This window comes from Theobroma cacao, chromosome 4 (genome assembly GCF_053813885.1).
Source record: "Theobroma cacao isolate CCN51 chromosome 4, ASM5381388v1, whole genome shotgun sequence".
NCBI lineage: Eukaryota > Viridiplantae > Streptophyta > Magnoliopsida > Malvales > Malvaceae > Theobroma > Theobroma cacao.
Window position 1 is genome coordinate 6,398,878 of NC_142642.1, and position 8,248 is coordinate 6,407,125.

The 8,248-nt window shown below is 33.5% G+C and overlaps 1 non-coding gene across 1 annotated transcript; it reads right to left on the reverse strand.

Annotated features, from left to right (window-relative positions):
• Positions 1-7,902: 7,902 nt before the first annotated feature.
• Positions 7,903-8,009, reverse strand: LOC148763100 (small nucleolar RNA R71). The gene has a single exon (XR_016026056.1). It is a non-coding gene; the product is annotated as a small nucleolar RNA R71 (small nucleolar RNA).
• Between the last annotated feature and the right edge of the window lie 239 nt (positions 8,010-8,248).

Below are 8,248 nucleotides of genomic sequence, written 5' to 3' on the forward strand. Positions count from 1 at the left end.
CCTTGACTCCTGTAGTGGGAGATAAGCTTGAAAGACCAAAACATATGAAATAGAGCAATAGTCCATTATGCACGTTTCTTCACCAATTGAAATTATTTTTGATCCTACTCATATAAAAACATAAAATAATTATAAATAACGTACAACTAACATCATTAAATTAAAATAAACAATTAAACATAAATTAAGCTAAACTAATAAAATAAATAAAAATACCTAAATTTGATCTTAAATCTAGTCCAACTTAGACTAATTAGGTATTTAATCTCCCATTAAATATGTGAATTTGATGCACTCATCAGTCTACCTCTAGTTAAAATCTATGGAGGTCAAGGTTTCACAGTATAGGATAGGGACATACTTATAGGCCATATGTAGCTAGATTAGAGCATGAACTTAATGAATCTATTTTAATTTCAATTCACATAGGATATAGTGTTTTGGTTAAATAGATATTTTCATAAGATGAGTTGAGAGACCTTTATAAATAATTTAGGACTCTAGGTTAGCAATTCAACCTATTGAATTAAGTTAAGGAATAGTGGTAAGATTAGATGAAGTGTGAGGAATATTGTAATCCTAGACTTGTTTGATTTTATATTTACTCAAGTTATTATTATTTTGATTTTTCTTAGTTTAAATTTTGGTTAAGTATGTTTAGTTAGTTAATTTAATTATTCGATATTGATTGTTTTGATAAGATTAAATTGTTATAATTTTAGTACTTAGTAAAATTTTAGATCAATTCTCTGTGGGATCGATACTCTGCTTGCTTATATACTATCTATTCGATACATATACTTACGTTGTAGAATTTTAACTGACAAGTTTTTGATGCCATTGTTGGGAAATTGTTTTTAGAATTTATATTAATACTAATACCAAGCAATTTAGTCTTTCTTCAAATTTTATTTTTCTTGTTTTAATATTAGATTTTGTTTGCTTCCAAATATCTTTGGTCATTGTATGTAATACCCCGCACCCTCGTTGGACACAAATAAGACCTTATTGATCAAACGAATGATCGTTTGACGTGAATTGGCGTGCTAAAGAGCGACCAAAGATGAAAGGAGCGTTCAAGAATAAAATGCTTCGCGCTTGTAAAAATAACAATTAAATAATAATATTTTCGTTGGAGAGGAATTAGTAAGCTAAAGGATGATTCGGAAGTAAACCGAGATGTAATGATGTGTTTCGGGACCAAAGAAGGCAAGTGAAAAATTTTGAAATAAAAAAATATTTTATTCAATAAAATAATATTAAAATATTAATATTTTATATGTTTTCGGAATTAGTCATGAAAAATGGAATATGACTAATTTAAGTGGGGGAGAAGAAGTAAAGAAGAATTTTGAAAGAAAACGATGATAATTGTGTTAGCGTGATTTTATTAAATCGAGCTAACGCGGGTAAGTAAATATTTAAATATTGTGATGACAGCGCGTTGAAATGCGATCTCGATATTTTGATTATACACGTGTAAGAAAAGGAAGATAGAAGGAAATTAAAATTTTTACATGTGCCGGAAGAATTAAATTTAAAATATGAAAATTTAAGGGAGGCGTGTTAAATAAAATGAAGTTAAGGCATAATATGTAAATTTTATTGTTTTGAAGAAATAAAAATAAAATGGATGATAAAATAATGAAGAAAAGATGCTGAAAAGTCAAGCAATATTTTTATATGTACATGAGCGGCCACATGAGTCAAGAATGGAATGAGGACAAAAACAAAAGAAAGAAAAATGTATGGTGGATGGAAAAGGTGCACAAGTTTTTTTTTTTACTTTCAATTTCAATCCAATGTGAGTAAAAACAAGCAAGACAAAAATAAAAGCAAAAGAAAGGAAGAAAGACAAAAAAAAAAAACAAAGAAAACAAAAGAGAAGAATGTAAAAATGATGGTGGGACCGGCCATGTGAGATGAAAGAAATGAAAAAGAGATAAAAGAGAAAAAGGAGAGGAAGTCAGTTGAGAGTGGGAGAAGAGAAATAAAGGAAAGAAAGAACCGTGGGAAAGGAAGAGAAAAGAGAACGATTTTACTACACTTTAAGGAAGGAAAAAGAGAGCTTTTGCTGTAATTTTTGGAGGAGGAAGAAAGCTGAAAATTTGTGAGGTAAGAAGCTGATTTTTGCTGCACTTTGAGAGAGAAAATTCGGTGCTTTTTAGAGGGATTTTGGTGTTGAAAATTCAAGGTTTTTGTTGCTAAATTTTGAGGTTATGTTGCTAGAAATTTTTTGAGGTTTTTGCTGCCATTGAAGGACAACTTTGGCTACTGAAAATTTGAGCTGTTTGCTGCCAATTTGTGCAAAAAAATTGGAGCTGTTTGTTGGTAGTTTGTGCAGGAAAATTGGACAACTTTGTGCTGCCAAAATTGAGAAGTTTTGTTGCTAGAAATTTGAGCTGGAAATTTGCTGCTTTTAGAGCAGAAAATGGCAGTAAAAAGGGTGAGAAAATGAGGCTTTTGGTGATCGATTTTAATAGGAAAGGAAGAGAGGAAGCCACAGTGGTGAAGGGAGTGACGGGCTGGAAAGAAAAAAAAAAGAAGAAACGTGGAAGAGAGAAAAAAAAAGAAAGAATAAATAATAAATAAAAAATAAGTGGGCATGGCCCAATAGGAAATAAAAATAAATAGGTTTAGCCCAAATAGGAAAAATGGAGAAGCCCATGGAGAGGGCCTAATGGTAAGTTAATGTTATATTTTAAGGTTTATAGGTAGTTTAATATTGTGCATATTTTGGATGAAAAATATGCAAGTTGCTTAAGGAATTTTTAATTAAGTTGCTACCCATACAAATGTGTGATTAAGTATACTGAGTTTAAATTATTGCTAGGAAAGTTTGTCGTGGAGGAGTGCCGAACGAAGTATGTGATCGACAAATAGGAATAGTTATATACCCGTATGAATTAATAGTGAAGTAATATCCCACTATTATGAGATGAGTAGGGGGTGTCAATTTTAAAAATTTCGTATATATATACATGTACGTATATTTTACGTGAAGTGCAAAATTTATAGAAAGCATGCGTTGATAGAATTTTAAGGAATTGTGGGTGTAAGTTATTTTTAAAAATCATTTGAAATATATATATATATATTAGACGTAAAATGCTTTAAACTGGGAATAAGCTTTTCGAAAAGATTTACATGAAAGAAAATTATGCCTTATTGTTTGTGTGGTGTGCATTCATGAAATTTATTACATATTCACCATGCTATTTTGATACAAAATATCATGCAAATATTTACAATGAACATTTTACGAAAAGAGAGTTTTAACGTGATGTGGGGATTGATATTTTGAGAAAGATTTAAACTATCCCCTTGAAGATCAAATTTGAATTCTTTTAAAAGGTGATTTCATTTTAACCAAGAAATTCAAGAGTAATTGGAAATTGCTACTTGTTGTGTTATAAATTGTATTTTGATTCGAATGGCTTATGATAATGTGGGCATGATTGGCTGGATTGGTAAATGTGTTGAAAATGTATAAACTGTTGTTTGCCTTGATAGGCTGGGTTGTAAAATAATTGGCATGTCATGCTATTGCAAATTTTATTGTATGGTGGGTTTAGCTTGCTGCAATGGGCAAGTTCTATAGACCAGCCTATTAGAGGGGCACGGTAACCCCATTATATTCTTACCTCAGTCGGAGAGGCGTGTAGGGTAACTCTCGAGGTACAACTTTAGAGTTCACTTCACGCTGAACCACCACGTGAGGGTGAACTCAGCCAACGCCCAGAAATGGCTATGTTTTCAAAATAAAAATATGATTTATGCGTACATGACTTTTTAACAGCCTTGACGGACTCGGTTGGGATAGCCCCAAGCCAAGGTATCCTTGAGAATTGAGTATGAGAATGATTTTGGCACAAGCCAAGTTTTTAAGAAAGTCATAAGCCATGTTGTTTATTTTTGACAAAAATGTAATGGTTTTATATGAGTTGAAATAAGTTTTAATATTATGAATTATATTTCTCTGCATGGTGAAAATGAAATTAAACGGTTTTTCGCAGCTCCCCTATTTGTTTATCTGTGAAATGAATCTGTAATTCCTCGCATATGGGGCGAGTTATAATTTGTTCATGATTTTAAATATTATTTGGTTTCCCGGGAGCTTGCTAAATTTTATTGATTTGATTCGAAAATGATTATTAATATATTTTGATGCGAAAAAATTTATTACCTCGATTATTTATACTTTATAAGAAATTCTCGATTTTTATGTATGGCACAAACCCTCGTTTGAAATGAATTGCTCTTATAATCTTGCATTTTTATATTCAACTGATCTGTCGTTTGCTTGTTTTCCCATCTACGCTGTGAGACCCTAACCTTTAAAGGCTTGTAACTAAGCATAGATGTAATAATACGAGCCTAGGGCAGTTTCGTCATTTTCTCTAATAAGCTCCCAAAAGAAAGTTTTATGATGTTTTAAGGTCTAAATAGGCATAAGACTACATAAATGACGTGTAATGATGAAAACACGAAGAAAACTAAAAATGACAATAATTTTCACAGTCGGGGCAAAATGGTCATTTTTCATCTCGGGTTAAAATTTTAAGTTTTCATGAACCTGAGTATGTCTAGACCATTATGGTCCTTGTCCCAGTGTCAAAAGAGCAAAAATATTGCATAAAAGATTAGAAGAGAGTAAGTTAATTGGTAGAAAGGCATTTTCGTAATTTTAAGGGAATGGATAAGTTTGGCTTATAAATAATTTCTTCCAGTAGCTTCTTCTCCCATTTTCTAGTAGCTTGTCTTCTTTTTCTTCTTCTTCTCTCTCACGTTTCTTCAAAACCTCCATGGAAGCTTGATATGTAGCTAACAAAATTTTCTCTCTCTAGCTCTAGTTTTCATACTTTTGAGCCCTTTTGACTAGAACCCTTGTATTCTTTCATTCTCTCACTTCAAAACCCTTGATAAATCTTATTTTCATACTTTCTCTCACTATTTGGGCATTCTAGAGAGAGAAAGAGAGAATTACATCATTGGTTTGGAAGCTTTTGGAAGAGAATTCAACTACAAAGGAACCTTAGGGTGAGTAATGAACCAAGTTTGATTTTTAGCTGTGAATAATGGCCAGTAATTTAAATTATGAGTTGTTTTATTGATGAGTATGTTCATTACTTTTTAGTGATTAAGATAGTGAACATAGATAGCCATTTAATGTGGCAATTAAAAACTAGCTAAAAGATAGCTTTTAGGGTTCATAGTGTGTAAATTGTCCTATTGCTTATGCTAATGTGATCCTAGGTTCTAAGGAAGCCCCATCATCTCATTTGGACAATTAGGGGAATTGAAGTCATCTAAAGGCTCTACAATCAATCGGTGAGTGGACTTGCATTTCAAACTTGTTTGGGGAATATGAATGATTTTATCTAACTTGTTTTTGAAAATGTATCTTGGGAACAAGCCTTTGGTGAAGTGATTTTATATTGTGAAATTGTGATATACAATGGATTATGTGTTATCAAAATATGATAATATGCATGATATGCATTGGGTGCTTATTTGAATGTTGATGTGGACCCAGCTATGTGCGAGTAGGAGTGCACATAAGCTGTTGCTGACCCGACTATATGCGAGTGGGAGTGCGCATAAGCCGTTGCATATGAGATGATGATGATGGGAAGGTGTATATGATGATTAATATCTATATATATATATATATACATATATGGTATATGGTTGTAAATGCAAAAATGTGAACATTTGATTTGTTGAAATTTTGAAGTTTGCATGTGTTATATGTTGCTTTTGTTATTTAGCAGGATGGCTTTGTTTTGAGGGAAGAGGAGACTTTTTTCTTGATGTTCTGATTCTCGCTACAGCGAAAACTCTCAAGTTTTGAAGGAGTAGATTGGCCGAAAACTCGCTGCAGCGAGGAAGCATTTTTATTGTAGCGAGAATGACACTGTAGCTTCTCGCTGCAGCGAGAAACTTTCTGTTTTTGGGTTACAATTTCGCTGTAGTGAAAAACTTTCTGTTTTATGACCAAAATCTCACTGCAGCGAAAAACCTTCTGTTTTGTCTTCTATCTTGTCCAATTGCTGCCCTATTTTTCACTTCTTTGCTACCATATCAGAGCATGGTCTTCCAACATTAAGGATTAAATGAGTTAAGTTTAAAATGAGGAGGTTTAGTGAGAAACTCTCGACCAGTTGAGAAACCCTCGTTCGGCTAATAACTAAATCCCAACGTCGATGCAACGAAAATTCATTCTCGCTGCAGCGTAGCTGCAGCGAGAATACCTTTCCACTGCAGCGAAGATTCGTTGACGTATTTGACTTGCTTGTGTAATATTGAAGCTTTCATTTTTCAAATGGTTCGTTATGTATGGGTTCATGATTTTCAAATGATTAATCATTTAAGGACTCGATGAGGGGTTTTTAATATGAATGGAACTAAATTGCATTGTTTTGAAACAAGTGCATCATGATTTTAAATTCTCCCTTGTTGTTGCTTGTTCCTTTCCTTGTTCACTCACTGGGTTTATACTCACCGTTTTCAACTTCATGTTTTCAAATCACGAGGCAGTCAGTAGCTAGGATGAGGTGTCCTTATAGACTTGTATCCATCTTTTGGTAGGTGTCTCAGCATTCAATAGCTGTACATTCGTCTGAGTCCTTTCGCTGGAAGTCGAGTATTCTTTTGTTGTCTATAGACGAACCTAATGTAAATTATTAGAATACATGTTGTAGACAATGTATGTATATTTTAAATAAGTAATGCTAATACGAGTTGGCAATGTCTATCACTATTTTGATTTAAAGTTATAAATTATGATTTAGCAATATTTGATGGAATGATGAGTAGGATAAATAGATAGGCTTGCTTGGGCTTAATGGACTACGTCTATTGGGCCCTTATGCCGGTCATAGCCTGAAATTTGGGTTGTGACATACGTCCTACTCGCTGAGTCGATGATTATCACTAAGTCTATGAGACTCACACCCCTTTATTTCCCCTTTTACAGAAAGGGATCAACCTAGTGTGTAGTTAGTGACGCGTTCAGTCCACTGTGAATAGGTAAAGGCATCTCCTAGCATTTTATTCCGAGTCACTCCGCTGTTAGAGGTCAAGTAGTAGCATTTTATTTATTAAGTTGTAAACGAATTCCAAATTTTTATATAAGCATTAATTTGGAGATCATAGATTTTAATGCATATACTTACGAATAAAAGGAAAAAGTTTGTATTGATTTTTATATTTATGGTTCAATTTAATATATGAAGGTATCAATATTATATGGTGATTGAATGTAGTGGATTAACGAGCAAATTCTAGACAGGCTTGTTCGAGACTTAGAGGGTCTTTTCAAGAAGTCTTGGAAGCCGGCAACGACCGAGGAGAGGTCGTTGCATTGTATGCAAAGAAGAAACCATTTGACTCTTGTTCCTTTTGATCCTGAGATAGAAAGCTTTCAGAAGACGTCGAAGAGAGAATTTGCAAGTTGCGGCTTTAAATCAGACAATGGCTAAGCATAACAATAACAATGGCAATAATGCCATTAATCTGGTTCCCGAAGCAAATAGAGCACTGCAAGATTATGTTGTTCCTCTTTTGCAAGGTTTGCACCAAAGCATTAGGAGACCTTCCATCAATGCAAATAATTTTGAAATTAAACCAGCTTACATTCAGATGATTTAGTCTTCAGTCCAGTTTAGTGGGTTACCTAGTGATGATCCTAATTCTCATTTGGTAAATTTCTTGGAGATTTGCAATACGTTTAAATACAATGGAGTAACTGATGATGCTATTAGATTGAGACTGTTTTCATTTTCTTGGAGGGATAAAGCAAAAAGCTGGCTTAATTCACTGCCCAATGGGTCTATCACTACATGGGAAGACTTGGCTCAAAAGTTTCTAGCAAAATTTTTTTCACCTGCCAAGACTATAAAAATGAGGGACAATATCACCTCATTCACACAATTTAATGGTGAATCCTTGTATGAAGCTTGGGAAAGGTTTAAAGAACTACTTAGAAGATGTCTGTATCATGGGATTCTTGATTGGTTACAAGTTCAAACATTCTACAATGGGCTGGTTGGGTCAATAAAAGCTTACATTGATGCTGCCACTAGTGGGGCATTAATGAGTAAGAAAGTTGTTGGAGCTTATGAAATTGAAGCAATTTGCACCTTAACTGCTCAAGTGGCTGCATTGTCCAATAAGTTTGACACATTGGGAGTTCATGTGGTTCAAATTTCATATGTAGTTTGTGAGATGTATGGAGATGGCCATT